This window comes from Malaclemys terrapin, chromosome 4, assembly GCF_027887155.1.
Source record: "Malaclemys terrapin pileata isolate rMalTer1 chromosome 4, rMalTer1.hap1, whole genome shotgun sequence".
NCBI lineage: Eukaryota > Metazoa > Chordata > Testudines > Emydidae > Malaclemys > Malaclemys terrapin.
This window is the reverse complement of record NC_071508.1, coordinates 5,829,669-5,848,288: the sequence shown is the minus strand read 5'-3', so window position 1 is coordinate 5,848,288 and position 18,620 is coordinate 5,829,669. Positions and strand designations below refer to the sequence as shown.

Sequence of the window (18,620 nt, the reverse complement as noted above, 5' to 3'; positions counted from 1 at the left end):
TGGCTGCAGCAGGAGTGTTGCATGGGCCTCCTCCTTGCTACAACATCGGTTCATTCACAGCCAAGAACAGCGGTACAGCTGTGCTGGCTGGGGCAAGCTCTTTGCTAGATTGGCCAACCTCACCCGGCCACGTACCCCAGTGCCCTTCTGCCACCGCCAGGGCCTGAGGGGCTTCTGGCGGTCTGTGTGCCTGACACATCTCCAGCAGATGCAGATCAGGGAGTGGTCCTGTCCCCATGATGCCCAGCAGAGAGACTGGGGAGATAGGGAACAGGACTTGGCTTAGCAGTGTGGGGAAGAGCAGACAGGTGGAGGGAATTTAGAGCAGATGGTCACAGCCTACTGCATTAGGTGGGATCCAACCAGGTCTCTCTCTTTCCATCCCACACTTGCTCCCCCTCCCTCTATCTCGATGGGACCCAGCTAGGAAATCCCCCTCCCCCCCCGCCCACCTACCTCGGTTCCAGACAGAGGATGACTCTTGGGTGATATCACTTCCCACCAAGTCATCTCTGTGTGTTCATTGTTGCTTAATAAAAGCAAACTCTCTGAAAGATAACAAATCTTTGTGTCCTACACATACTGATTACTGTTGACACTGAAACACACATGCAGTTTATTATGTTGAGAATTATGAAGAAAGGGATAGATAATGTTGGGAATAATTAAGAAAGGGATAAATAAGACAAAATATCATATTGCCTCTATATAAATCCATGGTACACCCACATCTTGAATAGTGCATGCAGATGTCATTGCCACATTAAAAAATAAGATGTATTGGAATTGAAAAAGGTTCAGAAAAGGGCAACAAAATGATTGGGGTATGGAACAGCTTCCATATGAGGAGAGATTAGTGAGACTGGAACTTTTCACCTTGGAAAAGAGATGATTAAGGGGCATATGACTGAGGTCTATAAAACCATGACTGGTGTAGAGAAAGTAAATAAGGAAGTGTTGTTTACTACTTCTCATAACACAAGAACTAGGGGTCATGAAATCAAATTAATAGGCAGCAGGTTTAAAACAAATAAAAGAAAGTATTTCTTCACACAATGCACAGTCAACCTGTGGAACTCTTTGCCAGAGGATATTGTGAAGGCCAAGGGTTCATATAACAGGGTTCAAAAAAGAGCTAGATAAATTCATGGAGGATAGGTCCATCCATGGCTATTAACCAGGATGGGCAGGAATGGTGTCCCCTGCCTCTGCTTGCCAGAAGCTGGGAATAAGCGAGAGATGATTACCTGTTGTGTTCATCCCCTCTGTGGCACCTGGCATTGGCCACTGTCGGAAGACAGGATACTGGGCTAGATGGACCTTTGGTCTGACCCAGTACGGCCGTTCTTATGTAATCACTTACTTACTGCAAATCCCACTCAAGAACCATCAAAAGTTTTAGGTTTCAGAGTAACAGCCGTGTTAGTCTGTATCCGCAAAAAGAAGAACAGGAGTACTTGTGGCACCTTAGAGAAGTGGGCTGTAGTCCACGAAAGCTTATGCTCTAATAAATTTGTTAGTCTCTAAGGTGCCACAAGTACTCCTGTTCTTCTTTTTGCAAAAGTTTTAGGTGAAAAAAGATAACTGAAATTAACAAAGCATAGCACATTGCTTTATAGAAATACAGATTAGCGGAGCTCATTATCGAATGTTCCCTCAAAGCCTCCCTCGTGCAGATTACTCCCCGTTGTGCCCCTCCTAGAGCCAGCAGCCAGGCGCTCTGCATCAGCACTCCAGCCCTGGGGAAACTTTTCACCCTTAGCCTCACAAAGATTATGGAGCATGCAGCAGGCAGCTATGACTACGGGAATGTTTTCCTCATATGGATCTAACCTGCCATAAAGGCATCACCAGCGTGCCTTTCATCTGCCCAATGCACATTCCACGGTTATTTGGCACCTACTCAGTCTATTGTTGAACCACTCCTTACTGCTATCCAGGTTTCCCGTGTAAGGCTTCGTAAGCCATGGAGGTAAGAGGTAGGCTGGGTTTCCCAGGATCACTATGGCCATTTCAACATCCCCCACTGGACTCTTCTGGTCTGGAAAGAAAGTCCCTGTTTGCAGCTTTTTGTACAGGCCAGTGTTCCTGAAGATACATGGGTCATGCACCTTCCTGGACCACCCCGGGTTGATGTAAGGAAAGCACAGGTGGTAATTCACAAGCGCCCACAATACAATAGAGAAGTACCCCTTTCTGTTGATGTACTCCATCGCAAGATGGTCTGGGGCCAAAATTAGAATATGCATCTCATCTATTGCTCCACCACAGTTAGGGAATCCCATTGCCGCAAAGTCATCCAATATTTCACACACATTGCAAAGATGCAATTAGTAGTCCTGCACACGTGCATTAACGCAGCCCCAATGGTGGACTTTCCCACTACAAACTGATTGGCAACTGAGCAGTAGCAATCTGCAGTCGCCAGCTTCCACGCTGCGAGCACCACGCACTACTCCACCGAGAGGGTAGCTCTCATTTTGGTGTCTTTGTGCCGCAGGGTTGGGGCGAGCGCCGCACATGGTTCCATGAAGGTGGTTTTCCGCATACAAAAGTTCTGCAGCCATAGCTCGGTATCTACATAACCTACATAACGATGCGATCCCACCACTCAGTGCTTGTTTCCCGAGCCTAAATGTGACAGTCCACTGTGTGCAGCTGCTCTGTGAATGCCAAAAGTATTCTGGTGTTGTTTCTTTCCATTGCACACAGCAGGTCAGGCAACTCTGATTCCTGAGAATGGATATGAATAGAAGATTCTCACCCTAAGAGATGATACAAGCAGGCTGCAAATTCTTAACAGCGGCAACGATTGAGCTGCTGCCACCAGCAATGCTGGGACTTCGGCGGCAGCTCAATCAACTGCCGGTGCCTTCGGCGGCACTTCGGCAGAGGGACCTTCCTCCAGGGCAGCGATTGAGCTACCACTGAAGACAGCGGCGGCAGCTCCTTCAGGACGTTGCGGGGCCCTCTTAGGGGCACGGGGCCCAATTCCGGCCCTGGCTGTAGCTAGGGTGACCAGATCAGAGAGAGAAAATATCGGGACTCGGGGGAGGGGGGAGCAAGCAAAAAAGACAAAAAGGCATTTAAAAGGGGCCGGGGGCATTAGCAGGCCCTGGCCGCGTGCGCTGCCCTCTCCACGGAGCCTCCCAATGCCCCCCGGCCCGCCCCAGGCACATGCGGTGCGTGGTGGGTCCGGGTGGGGGCAGCGCGGAGTGGGCAGGGGCTGGGTGGGTGGCGCGGGCCGAATCCCCACTGCTGCCGGGGAGCCCCGCACCTCTCCCTCCCACTCGTGGCTGCGGCTCCTTCCCGGCGGGACGCACCTGCCGCCGCCCCAGCCCGCCCCGGGCACATGCAGCGCGCGTCCCCCGCGCCTAGTCTCCCTCCCACCAGGAAGGAGCTGCTGGAGCGCAGCTGAGCAGGAGAGATGCGGGGCTCCCTGCCAGCGGCGGGACGTGCGCCACATGGGCCCAGGGCAGGCTGGGGGGGTGGGAGGCATGTCCCACCGGGAAGAAGCTGCAGCTGCGAGCGGCAGGGAGAGGCACGGGGCTCGCTGGCAGCAGCGGGGATTCGGCCCATGCCCCCACGCTGCCCACCCGGCTCCTGTCCGCTCTGCGCTGCCCCCACCTGGACCCAGTGCGCTGCCCCGCAGGCTGCAGGGCTGGAGCAGCTTCTGCGCTGCGGCCCGGGGGCCGGGCAGGAGCCCTCTGGTGCGGCGGGGGGCTCAGCGCTGAGCCCCCCATCTCCCTCCCTCCCTTGCTAGCCCCCCTTTGCCTGCCCACCCAGTGCCCGGGTGCCAGAGCTGACTCACCAGCTCCAGGATCCAGGCACCGCCACCCCCAGGACGCGGGACAAAGAAGCAAATATCGGGACAGTCCCGATAAAATCGGGACATCTGGTCACCCTAGCTGCAGCACCTGTACTCACCCTGCGGTGGTCTGGGTCTTCGGTGGCATTTCGGCGGCGGGGGGCCCTTCAGTTGCTCCATGTCTTTGGCAGCACTGAAGGACTCGCCGCCGAAATGCCGCTGAAGACCTGGACTGCAGCCAGGCCAGGGCTCGCAGGGCCCCTGCAGGGCCTGGGGCAAATTGCCCCACTTGCCCCCCTCCCCCTCCCGGGTGGCCCTGTTTGGTTGATGTAATTGTTTTTAAATAAGCACTGAAAATTAAGTCTAGTGTCTGGGTGGTGAAACAAGGACTGGGATACCTAACGAGGCTGCATTTCTGACTTCTTGTTAGCCAGTGTGGTGAGACAGAAGTTTACTTTTGTTGCTGGTGTGGTATAATTTATGGAAGAATAACCACCAGTTCTGGTGTGTGTCTGCCCTATTTCTCAGCATTTTGTCCTGAATCTGGTATGCTCAGGTGTGACCCACTGAAGCACAGTGACACTAGCACAGGATGATTATCCCGACATCTACTACTGCGGGATTCTTATACCAGCCACTGGTGCTGGAAACAGGACACTGGAGTGGACACACCTCTGCTCTGATCCAGTCTGGCAATTTACTATGACCTAAGTGATTTGCCCAAGTGGCAGAGCTAGGAATAAACACCGGGAGTGCTGTAGCCAGGCCCAGCACCATAGCCACAAACTCAGCCTTGCTCCCTCATTAAAGGCTCCCAATGCCTCTCGGCATAGCCTGGCATGGCCCAGAGAATGCAGCAAGGGCCCCTCTGCCCCCTGAGCTGAGCTGGCGGGACTCGGCTACTTACCCCTCCTTTGATGGCCTCCTCAATGGATGCTTTGGGCATGTTCTTGCTCCGGCACTGCTTGATGGTGTTGGCCCAGCCCAGAGCCTGCACCCCCTCTTACACCCCAACCCCTAGCCCAGACCCCTGCACCTCAGCCTAGACCCCCCTCCCACACTGTGAACTACTCATACCTGGCCCCACCCCAGAATCCTCACCCCCTCCTACACCCCAACTCCCTGCCTCAACCCACAGCCCCCTCCCACACTCTGAATCCCTTGCCCTCACCACCCAGCCTGGACCCAACCCGGCGGCGATTTTACTGACGGGACGGCGCTCCGGGTCTTCGGCAGCAGGTCCTTCGCTCGCTCTGCGGGTCTTCAGTGGCGGGTCCTTCAGTGCCACTGAACACACCCAGAGCGAGTGAAGGACCCGCCACTGAAGTGCCATCGAAGACCCGGAGCGCCGCCGGGTGAGTAAAAATTAAAAAGGGGCCACTTGTGCTCAGTGGGAGAACAGTCACTGCCCTGCTCCCCTCCTAGCTATGCTACTGGCCCACACCCCCAGCCACAGCCCCTCACCCTCTCCTGCACCCCAACCCCCTGCCCCAGCCTCAGCCCAGTGAAAGTGACTGAGGGTGGGGGGGCGCAAGCTACCAAGGGAGGGGGAATGTAGTGAGCAGGGAAGGTATGAGGGCACAGCGTTGAGGAAGTGGGGGGGAGAGGGCAGGACCTCAGGGAAAGGGCGGAGTTAGGGTGTTCAGTTTTGTGCAACTAAAATGTTGGCAACTGTACTTGTACCCACTAGTCCTCGCTGCCCTCCAAAAGCCAGGAGAGAACCCAGGAGTCCGGGCTCCCAGCCCCCCCCCCCGCAGCCAGCTCCCCACGTCACGGCGGGGACCGGGCTGCCCCCTAACGGGCTCCTGCCGCCCGGGCACCAGGTGCTGCGAGTGCCCCCGGAGACTGGAATCGGGACCCAGGCGTCCGGGGGGCTGGGCCGGAAGGTCCCTGGGCTGGGGCCTCCCCGGCTGCTGGAGCTGGCGGCGCAGGCGCGGGGCCCTTGAGCCAGGGCCGAGCGGGGAGCGCAGCAGGGCTGGAGCCGGCGCGTCCCGCAGCCCAGCGAGCGGAGCCTTCCCGGGCCAGCCCGGCCCGTGCGCAGGGCGGATCCCGGCTGCAGCCCCAGGGCGGGGAGCGGGCTGGAGGCGGCCCGGGGAGGCACCAGCCGCGGGGCGGGAAGTCGCTGCCCGGCTGGAGGAAGCGGCCGGGGCCGAGCCCGGCGATGGCTGCAGCGGGGCCGGCGCAGGTAGGACGCGGCGCGGGGACTCCCCGCCGGGCACTGGCTGGTCCCGGCTGGGGGCCGAGGGGGGCCGGGACCCGGGTCCCTCCCGCGCTACTGACCCCGGGGCTGGGGCTGCAGCAGCTCCCGGGGGCGGCGCTGCCCCGGGGCAGGGAGCGGCTCAGCGCGGTGCGGCCAGGCAGGGCCCGGGGTCCCGCTTTGCACCAGCGCAGCCCGGGGGCGCAGGGGCTGGAGCAGCCGGAGCGCCGGGGCCGGGGAGCGGCTCTGGGGGCCCCCAAGCGGGGGCCCAGCCCGGGCTGAGCACAGGGACTCCGGCCGGGGGGAGGAGCCTGTTCCCGGCCCTGGGATTCGGGCCCCGCCCCAGAGCCCCGTGGGGAGCCGAGGGCGACTCCTGTCCCCGGCCAGCAGGGCCCCGAGTCCCGGGGAGCTGTGCGGGGTGGGGGGGGAGTCTCCCTGGGTCACAGGGGCTGGGCCGGGGGGTCCCTGGGAGTCGCTCCCCGAGAAACCGCGTCCCCTGCTGAGACTCCGGGCTGGGGGCTGGAGCGGAAGGTGCTGAGTGTGTAACGCTTGTGCCAGCAGCTCCAGGTGGCGTTCGAGGACGTCGCTCTGTATTTCACCCGGGAGGAGTGGGAGCTCTTATCCCAGCCAGAGAAACAGCTGTACCGGGACCAGATGCTGAGGAATTACTGGGCCCTCGTTTCCCTGGGTAAGGACTGATTTCCCTTCATTTATTCACATCTGTAAAACATTTGGGTTCCCTCAAGGCTTTGGTTGCCATGTGCCACCTATCACTGAGTGGTGGCACATGCCAGCCCCTTTCAGGTCAGCCCCTGTTGGAGGAGAACTCCGGGCTAGAGGCTGGGGCTAAGCTTAGGGCTAGTCTACACTGGCAACACTAAAGCACGGTCGCTCTAAAAAAATGCTCTAAAAAATCCATCTCCACAAGGCATAGCTACCAGCGCTGGTTCACTGTTTACACTGGTGCTTTACAGCGCTGAAACTTGCTGCGCTCAGGGGGATGTTTTTTCACACCCTTGAGCGAGAAAGATGCAGCGCTTTAAATTGCCAGTGTAGACCAGCCCTTAGTTTAACTTGTTTATTTGCATTACCTACCTCAGTCAGGGCACATCGGTGGTGGTAGCAAACAGCCTATGAGCACCAATCTCTTCCAGGAATCCCAACCAGACGTTGAGGGCAGCAACTCTGCCTCAGGACCTGACTCTAGTTACACAAATAAGGCAGGGAAATGCTGCTGCTGCAACAGCTCCCCACCTCCCCCAGAAGAACGAACATAGTACATTTAACAACTGTACAGTTGAACAGTGCAAAAGAACTGGAATGTCTGTGTAACGGCGCCACCTGGTGACACCTGCCATGACACGTTGTGGCCGATGTGCCTTAATGACAGGCCCGAAACGTTTCAACAGCTATAAGATGGCAAAGGAGCAACGTTCCCTTCTTCCAAAGTCTTCCCCATGAGAAATGTTTCAGGAGACAGTTGGGTATGTGAAATAATTCACCCTGTCTCTTAATCTGAGACGAATGGGTGTTCACTGGTGTTTCTGTGGGTTAAAGGAAATCCATGTCACGCAGTTGTCCTATGGAACGTAGTGCCACAAGATAGCATAGAGGCCAAGGTGTTTGCAGAATGGGATATTTCTATGGAACAGCTAGAGTTACCCCAGCAAGGCTTTAAACTCGGCCCCCACTGCAATGTGAGACGGGTTGTAGACGTTGCTGATTCAGAGTACGAGTGAGAGACCGGACGAAATCTCCTCTAAGGAAGGTTTATTTCTTTATTCTTCTGCTTGGGATCTCTTGCGCTTTCCTCTGAATCAGCGACCGACAGCAGTGTCCCGTCATGCCAGGTGCTGCGCAAACACACCCTGCCCTGACTGGGCCCTGTTGTGCTGGGCTGCACCAACATATAAATGAATCCCTGCCCCCAAAACTTTAGTAATAAAACTTTCCCCTCCGAACAGGCTCTTCAGGTTTCAAACCGGACTTAATCCACCGGATCGAGATAGGGGAGGCAGAACTCTGGATCCGGGATGCCGAGGGCTCCAGGGTAAACTCTGGGCCTAAGAGCCCCCCCTCAGGTGAGTCATAATAATCCGATCCCTTCTGATTTACACACTTGCTAGCGGAGCGCTCCTTGATGTGGAAGGCAAAGGCAGAGCGAGATCCATTGGCTAGGAGCTGAAGAGAGACAAATTGAAGCTGGGAACTAGGGGCCAGTGTTTATCTGGGAGGGGAATGAACCACTGGGAGAGCTCCCCTCAGGATGCAATGGATTCTCCCTCACTGGGAGTCTGTCGGTGGAGATGGGGCGTCTCTCTCTCTCAAAGCCCTGCTCTAAACCAGCCAGGAGTTACTGGGCCAGAGGCAGGAATTGCTGGGGAAGATTCTCTGGCTGGGATAGGCAGGAAGCCAGGCTGGATGGGCACAATGAGCCTGTCTGGCCTTGATATCTTTGAATCCTAGAAATCATAGACATGTGGGACTAGAAGAGACCAAGGTAGGTCATCTAGTTCCCTGCACTGAGACAGGACTAAGTATTACCTAGTCCATCCTTGGCAGGTGTCTGTTTAACCTGTTCTTAGAAACCTCCAATGATGGAGATTCCACAACCTCCCAGGTAATCTTATTCCAGTGCTTAACTACCCGCAGAGTTTGGAAGTTTTTCCTAATCTCTAACCTAAATCTCCCTTGCTGCAATTGAATCCCATTAAATCTTCTCTTGTTCTCAGTGGATAAGGAGAACAATTTATCACCCTCCACTTTGTAACAACCTGTTATGTCTGGGTTCTCCCCTCTTCCTCCCTCCTCCCCCCCCCCCCCAGACTAAACAAACCCAATGTTTTCACTTTCTTCATAGGTCTTGTTTTCTAGACATTTAATCAGTATTGTTGCTCTCCTCTGAGTCTCCCCAATTAGTCTACATGCTTCCTGAACTGTGGGGCCCAGAACTGGACACAGTACTCCAGTTGAGGCCTTATGAGTGCTGAATAGAGTGGAAGATTTACCATATATACTCGTTCATAAGCCGAATATTTTTGGTAAAAAAGTGACGCATCAAAGAGCAGAGGTCGGCTTATAAATGGGTCTACACCAAAATTTGATGATTTTAAACTCTATGGAATCATTGAATTGAATATCTAATACATTGCGTTTTGTTTACCTGGAGCATCTGCAGGCATGGAGCCCCTCGGCTCCCTGTGACCGCGGTTCGCCGTTCCCAGCCAATGGAAGTCGTGCCACTTCCCGCAGCTCCTGTTGGCTGGGAATGGTGAACTGCGGCCACAGGGAGCTGAGGGGCTCCATGCCTGCAGACGCTCCAAGTAAACAAAACGTCCCGCCAGCTGCTTACCCTGACAGGCCGGAGCCAAAGTTTGCGGACCCATTTATTGATGTCAATACTGCAGCCTTTTAAAGTTGCAAAGGCTTTGTTTAGTGGACTAGATTGGCTTGAAAGGAATACTAAAAGAGAAGTGCTGCAGATCTGCATGACATTTGACCCATGCATTTCACAAAATGCTATGCCTTAACGAGCCAATCAGAAAAATACAATGAATGACAGTACTATAGCACTGGTGTCAGTCCGCTACTGTGTAATTTGATCTCTTCATGCATTTCTATCAATGGACCTCATAAGTCTCGAGCCAATATGAAAATATAATGTGCAGAATCGATGGAATCTCTAATAAAATTGAAATAGCCTGTTATCCCCACAGACATGCCAATCTACAGGGCTGCTTTGAAATAAACAAAGAACAATAATAATTTGACAGTGATAAAGCAGGTGACATTCTTATATAAAGTCCGACAAAATCTATAACTACAACAATAATAATAATAATCTATTTTCATACTAGTATTTAAAATGAACAACGGTGAAATCAAAAGAAAAAGGTCTGCTTATCACGCAGCGTTCAAACTTAAAGTTGTTGAATATGCAGAAGCAAACAATAATTGCGCCGCTGCTCGTGAATTCTGTATCAATGAGAAGCAAGTAAGAGAATGGCGAAAAAATAAAACAACACTAAAAGACATGCCAAGAAGCAAGAAAAAATGTCCAACGAGGTGCGCTTCATTTCCTGAGCTAGAGAAAGATCTCAATAATTGGGTTGTTGAATGTCGACAAAATGGGTACATTGTCACTAGAACTGGAATTCGTCTGCGTGCTCTGCAAATGTCGAAAGACGACAAATACAAGTCAGTAAAGCCGTCAATGTTTGTCGCATCAGCAGGTTGGTGTACTCGCTTCATGAACCGTCATGGTCTCTGTCTTTGTCAGCGAACAAAGATAGCGCAAAAGCTGCCGAGAGATCTGGAAGAAAAAATTGAATCTTTCCAAAGGTTTATTATAAAATATCGGAAGGAATATGCATTTGAACTGTCACAAATAGGAAATATGGGTGAAACACCAATGACATTCGATCTCCCGAGCAACAGAACGGTAACCGGTGTTGGTGAAAGAACAGTTTTAATTAAAACCACTGGCCATGAAAAAATCTATTTTACAGTGGTTTTATCGTGTTTGGCAAATGGATCAAAGCTCCCTCCTGTTGTTATTTTTAAAAGAAAAACCTTGCCTAAAAACATGCAATTTCCTGCTGGTGTCATCATACGTGCACACGAAAAGGGATGGATGGATGAAAATGGGACTATTGAATGGCTGGAAAAAGTGTGGAATAAGAGACCAGGAGCATTTTTCAAGAAACCTGCTATGCTCATTTGGGACATGTTCAGGGCACACAAGACTGATGAGGTGAAAAATGTGGCCAAAAATATGAAAACTACTTTGGCTGTAATACCTGGAGGCTTAACTTCAGTTCTACAACCGCTTGATGTCTGCCTGAACAAACCCTTTAAAGACAGGCTACGCAAAATGTGGTCTGAATGGATGTGCTCAGGCATGGCAAAGTTGACAAAAGGCGGGAATCTTATGAAGCCTGAAATCAATCTGGTCGCCCAGTGGATCAAGGACGCGTGGGTGTCCATTCCTTCGGAAATGGTAGAAAAATCATTTAGGAAATGCTGTATCAGCAATGCACTCGACGGGTCAGAAGATGATGCCATATTTGATGACACAACAGAGGCTGCTGATGAGAAGGAATCTGAGTCTGAAGATGACACTGCCAACATCTACGATGACAATGCAGGTGCAGCTGTGACTGAAGCTGAGTTTAATGAACTGTTTGGTGAATCAGAGACTAATTCAGACTTTGAAGGATTTTAAGACTTTTTAAAGTCTCATATTGTTTGTTTTAAATATCCATTTACTGATTTTAAATATTGACTGTAATTTTGAGGGTGAATACATATTCATTCAGTTATTATTATAACAACAACACGTTTTTCATTAGATTACATTAAAATAATTCTAGCAAAACTTTTGAGTGTTTCTTGTGATGCTAGCTTTTAAAATATAGCAGGGGTCAGCAGACTTTGGCTCCCGGCCCATCAGGTTAAACCGCTAGTGGGTTGGGATGTTTTGTTTACTTGGAGCATCTGCAAGCACGGAGCCCCTCAGCTCCCAGTGGCCGTGGTTTGCCGTTCCCAGCCAATGGGAGCTGCAGGAAATGGTGCCACTTCCCACAGCTCCCATTGGCTGGGAACGGCAAACCGCGGACACTGGGAGCGGAGGGGCTCCGTGCCTGTGAACACTCCAGGTAAACAAAACGTCCAGGCCCGCTAGCGGCTTACCCTGACGGGCTGGGAGCCAAAGTTTGCTAACCCCTGAAATATAGGGTAGGCGTATGAAAGGGTCATACAGTTTTTGCTATTTTTACCTAACCATCTTGGGGGGTCGGCTTATAAACGAACGGGCTAATGAACAAGTATATATGGTACTTCTCGCATCTTGCTTAAAACATTCCTGCTAATACATCCCAGAACGATATTTGCTTTTTTTCCCAACTAGATTCCATTGTTCAACTCATAGTTAATTTGTGATCCACTATGACTGCTTGATCCTTTTCTGCAGTACTCCTTCCTAGGCAGTCACTTCTCATTCTGTATTTGTGTGATTGATTATTCCTACCTAAACGTAGTACTTTGAATATGATCTTGTAGAGTTACTTCCTTTTCTATTCACGCCATTTCTCCAGTTTGTCAAGATCCTTTTGAATTTTAATCCTGTTTTTAAAGCACTTGCAACCCCTCCCCTCTTGGAATCATTTGTAAACATTATGAGTGTATTCTTTGTGCCACTGTCCAAATCATTTATGAAGCTACTGAATAGAACCAGACCCAGGACAGATCCCTGCACGATCCCACTCCATATGCCATTTCAGCTTGTTTGTGAACCATAATACTCTGAGTACAGTTTTCCAACCACCTTTAGTAGCCTTGCCTAGCCTATATTGCTCTAGTTTGTTTGTGAGATGGTCATGTAAGACAGTATCAAAAGCTTTACTAAAGTCAAGATATGTGACATCTACTGCTTCTCCCCTATCCACAAGGCTTGTTACCCGTCAAAGAAGGAAATTAGGTTGGTTTCACACAATTTGTTCTTGACAACTCCATATCGACTCTTACTTATTACTTTATTTCCTTCTAGGTGCTTACAAACAGAACGTTAGATTACTTCCTCTATTATCTTTCCAGGTACTGAAGTTAAGCTGACTGGTCTGTAATTCCCTTGGTAGTCCTTCTTCCCCTATCTATAGCTGCGTACTATATTTACCCTTTTCCTGTTCTTGGGTCTCTCTGCCATCCCTCAAGTTCTGAGATAATCGCTAATGGCTCAGAGATCTCTTCATCCAGTTACTTAAGTATTCTAGGATGTATTTCATCAGGCCCTGCCAACTTGAAGACATCTATTTTGTCTAAATAATTCATAACTATTTCTTTTCCTGTTTCAGGCTCAGATCCTACCCCATTGACACTAGTGTTCACTTTGTTAGTTGACCGATCACTGCTAACTTTTTGGCAAAAACTGAAACAAAAGAGGCATTTACCAGTTCAGCCATTGCTGTATTTCCTCTTATTGTCTTTTTCTCCTCATTACCCTGTCCTTGTTTTCCTCTGCCTTCCCATGTATTTGTAAAATGCTTTGTTTTTTCCCTTTATATCGCTAGTTTAGTTTTGTTTTTTTTTGCCTTGGCCTTTCCATTTCTTGTATGACACTTTTTTGAATTTCACGTCATTGAAAACCTTCTAGGTAAACCAGGGGGACCTCTTACAATACTTCCTATTTCTTTTGTGCATTGGTAATCTCTGACCTAGGATGAGACCTACATATGATGGGGCCTCAAAGCCCCAACAAACAAACGGATCAGAGATGGGGCTGTGATGAAATGGGAAGAGGGGTGGAATTGTGATATGGGACAATGGTGGGGTGGGAGATTTGAGGGAATGAGAGAAGTTTTTTGGGGTCTCATTTATCTAGTGGGTAGGACAGTGCAGTAGGATTCGGAAGATCTCGCTTCAGTTCTAGAAGCGAGTCACTACAGCTCCACCATGCCTCAGCTTCCCCAGCTGTGTAATGGAAAGGGCATTGGGGCTGTGAGCAATGTTCCCCCTCATTTTTTCCATCCATCTGCAGAATAAATTTTGTTATGTGCACCGAGGTAAGTGCGCCACCAGTAGAAACAAAAAACCTAGATATCATATATATATATTTTAAAAGTTACCATAGGGATAATTACTCCAGCCAGGAGACGTTAGGTATTTTAGAACTCACTAATTAAATTTAAGTGCAAGAGAAATAAAAATCATGAAATGCATAGACCAGTCAAAACACTAAAGTCACACACTTAGGAAGAATAAAATTGCAGAGACTATATGTGCATTGTAGGAAGTACCAAGAAGTAACAACAATACTACAAGTATGTGTTCGGAGGGGAGTGAAAGAGCCAGAGACTGCGTGTGTATGTGTAACACACAGAGTCATTGTGTGTGCTGGGGAAGTTTCTGAGAGACGCTGTGTGCTGTCTCGAAGACACTCACTGAAAGCTCTCCTGAGCCCTGTCTCCCCTGCCCTCACTCTGAGGAGATGGGGTACATGGACTGGTGGGGGGAGGGAGAGAGAGAGACTGTGTGAGTTGGCTGCTTGGGGGCAAACAAGCACCTGGGTAGAAAGACAAGCCTGTCCGGCCATAGACCACAACACCTTCTAGGCTTCCCACACCTCAGAAAATCATACCAAGGTTAGGGGCGCCCTACAAATTTTTCAAATGGCTTTTCATGCCTCTGCCCCTTGCGAGAGCATCCCAGAGTCACTGGCCCTTGGCAGAGAAGGCGCTGTCCTCTCCACACTGTAATGATCTAAAACTGCCCCGTGTGCCACGCAGCTCCTGTGGAGGGAGTGGACACATTTGGGTGCCAGATTAAATCATCCTGTGGACCATGACTTTGAGTACCCTGGTGTATGGGCTGGGTGTGAGAGAGAGCGAGGGGGTGGAATGGCCTTTGTCACATCCCCTCTCCTCTTGCTCTTTGTGGCATGAAACCTTTGTCACTTACATTGCTGCCTTAACGCGTCTGTGCTGTCTGTAGACCAAAGGCTGGGTGGCACCATTCACCCCTTCCAGCTCAGCAGTGCCAGGGATCGGGTTGTGACACAATACAGACATGTTTTCCAGGTTACATCACACAAACCCTGAGTGACTGCTCATCCCCTCAAATCCTTCCTCCCCGCAAAACCCTCACCTTCTTGAGGATTTTAGTTTAGTTTTAGTTTTGCACAAAGACTGGAACCTCAGGCCGAGAGTAAATGATTCCTTCAAAAGGAATTCCTCGAAAAGGACTCTCCCCCACAGGAATAAGCTACATTGTTCTAAGCAGCTTTAAACCGGTCTCACTGCATCCACATGAAGGGATTGTAGCCCCTCAACTGAACTAGTTTCAAACCATTATAACAGCAAAAAAACTGGGGAACAGGCCTCATGCTGTAAAACAGGAGAAAGTGAAGAACCAGCACCATGTAAACAAACCCCTTTGATTGAAATAAACACAAAATCAGTTTGAAAACAAAACCAGATAAAGCAAAGAGAACAGCAACTAAGGGATTTTATAGCCAACTGACTGGCTGAGTGTACTTCCCCCTTTACAACACCTGCCCCCCTCCTCGCCCTGCCCAGGGGGAACTTGCTACCCAAAGAAGCTCCCTTCTCCCAGCACTGCAACCCTAACCCCGGCCTGCTGCAGAGGGGTTGGGGTAGAGGTGATCTGGGGGGCAAGGCCGTTCACTGAAATTTGACCCGCCTCCCCCACCCTCATGACCGTGGGTGGGGGCAAATCTGAGTGGCCCTGGAACCCCGCAGGCCAGGTCTCAGTGCCCGGAGTGAGGCGTTGGGTTCTGCCTTGTGGGACAGGAGCCGCCATTGCAGGGTGAGGCACCCATCCTAAAAACAGTCACAGACAAATGGGGAAATCGCTCCATCCATGACAAACCTGCAGCCCTAACCATGATCTAACACGGGGATTGCCTCTGCTCTCTCCAGCAGGGCTCGGGATCCTGGGAGGAACGAGGACACAGTCTGAGTGTGGGGAGAGCGCGGCAGGAACGCAGGATCCCACATCCCACAGAGGGATACATGCACAGAACGCAGTCCATCCCCGGGGTAAACTCAGCCAGGGACCAGACCTGGCTACACACCAGAGACTCCCCATGGGCCAGTGTCCCCATCACTGCATCGACTGCGACAAGAGGTTCAGGAACCTCTTCGCACTGACGCAGCACCGGCTCACGCACACCGGGGAGCGGCCGTACTGCTGTGCTGACTGTGGCAAGAGCTTTGCAAAGAGCTCAGCCCTGAGAACACACCAGCGCGCACACACCGGGGAGCGGCCGTATCGCTGCACTGACTGTGGAAAGGGCTTTGCAGAGAGGTCAACCCTGAGAGCACACCTGCGCGCGCACACCGGGGAGAGGCCGCACCACTGTGCTGACTGTGGAAAGGGCTTTACACAGTTTGCACACCTGAAAAGACACCAGCGCACGCACACCGGGGAACAACCGTACAACTGTACCGACTGTGGCAAGGGCTTTGCTCAGAGCTCAAGCCTGAGAATACATCAGCGCACGCACACCGGGGAGCGGCCACACCGCTGCACCGACTGTGGCAAGAGCTTTGCAGAGAGCTCAACGCTTAGAATACACCAACGGGTGCACACCGGGGAGCGGCCGTATCACTGCACCGACTGTGGCAAGAGCTTTTCAACGAGCTCAATACTTAGAAGACACCGGCGCACACACACCGGGGAGCAGCCGTACCGCTGCAATTACTGTAGCAAGAGCTTTGCACAGAGCTCAATACTGAGAATACACCAGCGCACACACACTGGGGAGCGGCCGTACCTCTGTGCTCACTGCGGCAAGGGTTTTGCACGGAGCACATACCTGAGAATGCACCAGCGCACACACAGCGAGGAGCAGCCATACCGCTGCACTGACTGTGGCAAGAACTTTGCGGGGAGCTCAAAGCTGAGAAGACACCAGCGCACACACACCGGGGAGCGGCCGTATCGCTGCACTGACTGTGGCAAGAGCTTTGCAGAGAGCTCAAAGCTGAGACTACACCAGCACACGCACACCGGGGAGCGGCCGCACCACTGCCCTGACTGTGGCAAGAGCTTTTCAGAGAGCTCAAAGCTGAGAAGACACCAGCGCACGCACACCGGGGAGCGGCCGTATCGCTGCACTGACTGTGGCAAGGGCTTTGCCCAGAGCTCAACCCTGAGAATACACCAGCGCACGCACACCGGGGAGCGGCCGTACCGCTGTGGCGATTGCAAGAAAAGTTTCAGCAGTGCCAGTACGCTGACCAGACATCAGCGCACACACACACCGGGGAGCAGCTGTACCGCTGTGCCAACAGGTTCAGCAATGCCAACAAGCTCACCCAGCTCCAGTGCATGCACACCGGGGAGCAGCCGGATCGCTGCGCCGACTGTGGCAAGGGCTTTGCACACAGCTCAAACCTCCTGAAGACATCAGCGCACACACACTGAGGAACGGCCATTCCAATGCACTGTCTGCAGAAAAAGCTTTGCACAGAGCTAATACCTGAGAATACGCCAGTGCATTCACGGCGGGGATCGGCTGTACAGGTGTGCTGACTGTGGCAAATGCTTTGCTCTCTTGGGCAACCTCACCTGGCACCAGTTGACTCACTAACACCCCTCTGCCACTGCCAGGGCCCAAGGGACTTCTGGCAGCTGGCGGGCCTGGCACAGTGCCAGCAGAATCATACCAGGGAGTGGTCCTGTCCCCGTGATGCCCAGAAGAGACAGTGAGGGACAGGTAATGAGACTTGGCTGAGCAGTGTGGGGAAGAGGAGACAGGTGGGGGGATTTTAGAGTAGATGGTCACAGCCTGCTCCATTAGGGACCCCCTACATCTAGGTGGGGTCCAGCCAGGGGTCTCTCTGTCAAACTCCCCCCAACACATAGAGCTGTGAGGCAGCTTGGACAATCCCTCCCCACCCCCCATCTAGATGGGACTGAGTCAGGAACTTCACCCCCCACCCACACCTACCTCATTTTCAGACGGGGTGACTCTTGGGTGATATCTGTCTCAGCATGGATTGGTCCGAGGGGCGGGAGAGCCCAGTGCGTGTGATCAAAAGAAGACTCAGGAACTGCTCATGCCGTCTATTTTAAATAGAAATGTGATGAAGAAAAACTATATACCTAATGTGTAACAAAGGTCTGTCTAACCAGGTGTTTCTTTGCTATTAAAGAAGCTGATGCATTCGGATGGTGTGTGGAGAAGCCAATGTGAAGTGTAAATCGTTAAAATAAACCAGCCCAAATGTACTAAGGCCTGACTGACCATGAGGCCTGATGAACTGTGTGATTGGCAGGTGCAAAGAGAGTTTTGCATTACTCCTTGGGGAATTCTGTGCCAAAAAAAAAAAATTCTGCATATTTTATTTGTCAAAATAACACAATATAATCACACTCGTTTCAATCATTTTGATAGTTTATTTCAAACTACCTATCAGCAACTGTTTGTAACAATACAAACAAAAAAGATTCAGGAAGTGATTTTTCACAAATAGATTCCTTACTCGACCTTTAAACACAGAACTTTGAGTAATAATTCATTTAAACTACAATATAGAACCGTATTTCCCACACCCCTCAGAAGCAGTGCAAAGGCTTCGGGGAGCCAGGGGTAATGGAGAAGCTGAAGGAGAGGGAAGTAATTGCTGGGAAGGAGCCTGAAGTGAACTTTGAGAGTTGTTGGGTATGGGTGAGAGAAGTATGGAAGAGGCGGTTTTCGAGGGAGAGGGGAAGAGTGATTGTTAGCGATTTGGGGAGCCTCCCCTATTAAACCCTGTCTCACCCTTGGCCTCTCCGATTGAGTCAGGCACATCTGCCCTCTGTCCTCATGTGTCCCTGCATCCCCCCATCCCTGTGTGTCCCTGTCCCCCCTTCCACCCCTATGTGTCCCTGCATTCCGACTTGCATTCTGCCCCTGGATCATTGTTATTTCATTAGCTCCTGTGAGCTCCCAGGAGCCCTGTGTACCCCACTCTGTCCATCTTCCCCACATTCCTTGCCTCCACACCTGACCCCATGGGCAGAGCACGGTGAAGTATCCTCTGACCCCCTCCACCTCTCTGGCTGGCTGCTCCAGCTATAAGCCAGCTGCCCTCTCTTCTGGTGCCACAGCAG

The 18,620-nt window shown here is 51.7% G+C and overlaps 1 pseudogene; it reads left to right on the top strand.

Annotated features, from left to right (window-relative positions):
- The first annotated feature begins 5,616 nt into the window (after window positions 1-5,616).
- Window positions 5,617-17,771, top strand: LOC128836865 (zinc finger protein 883-like; annotated as a pseudogene).
- Window positions 17,772-18,620: the final 849 nt, after the last annotated feature.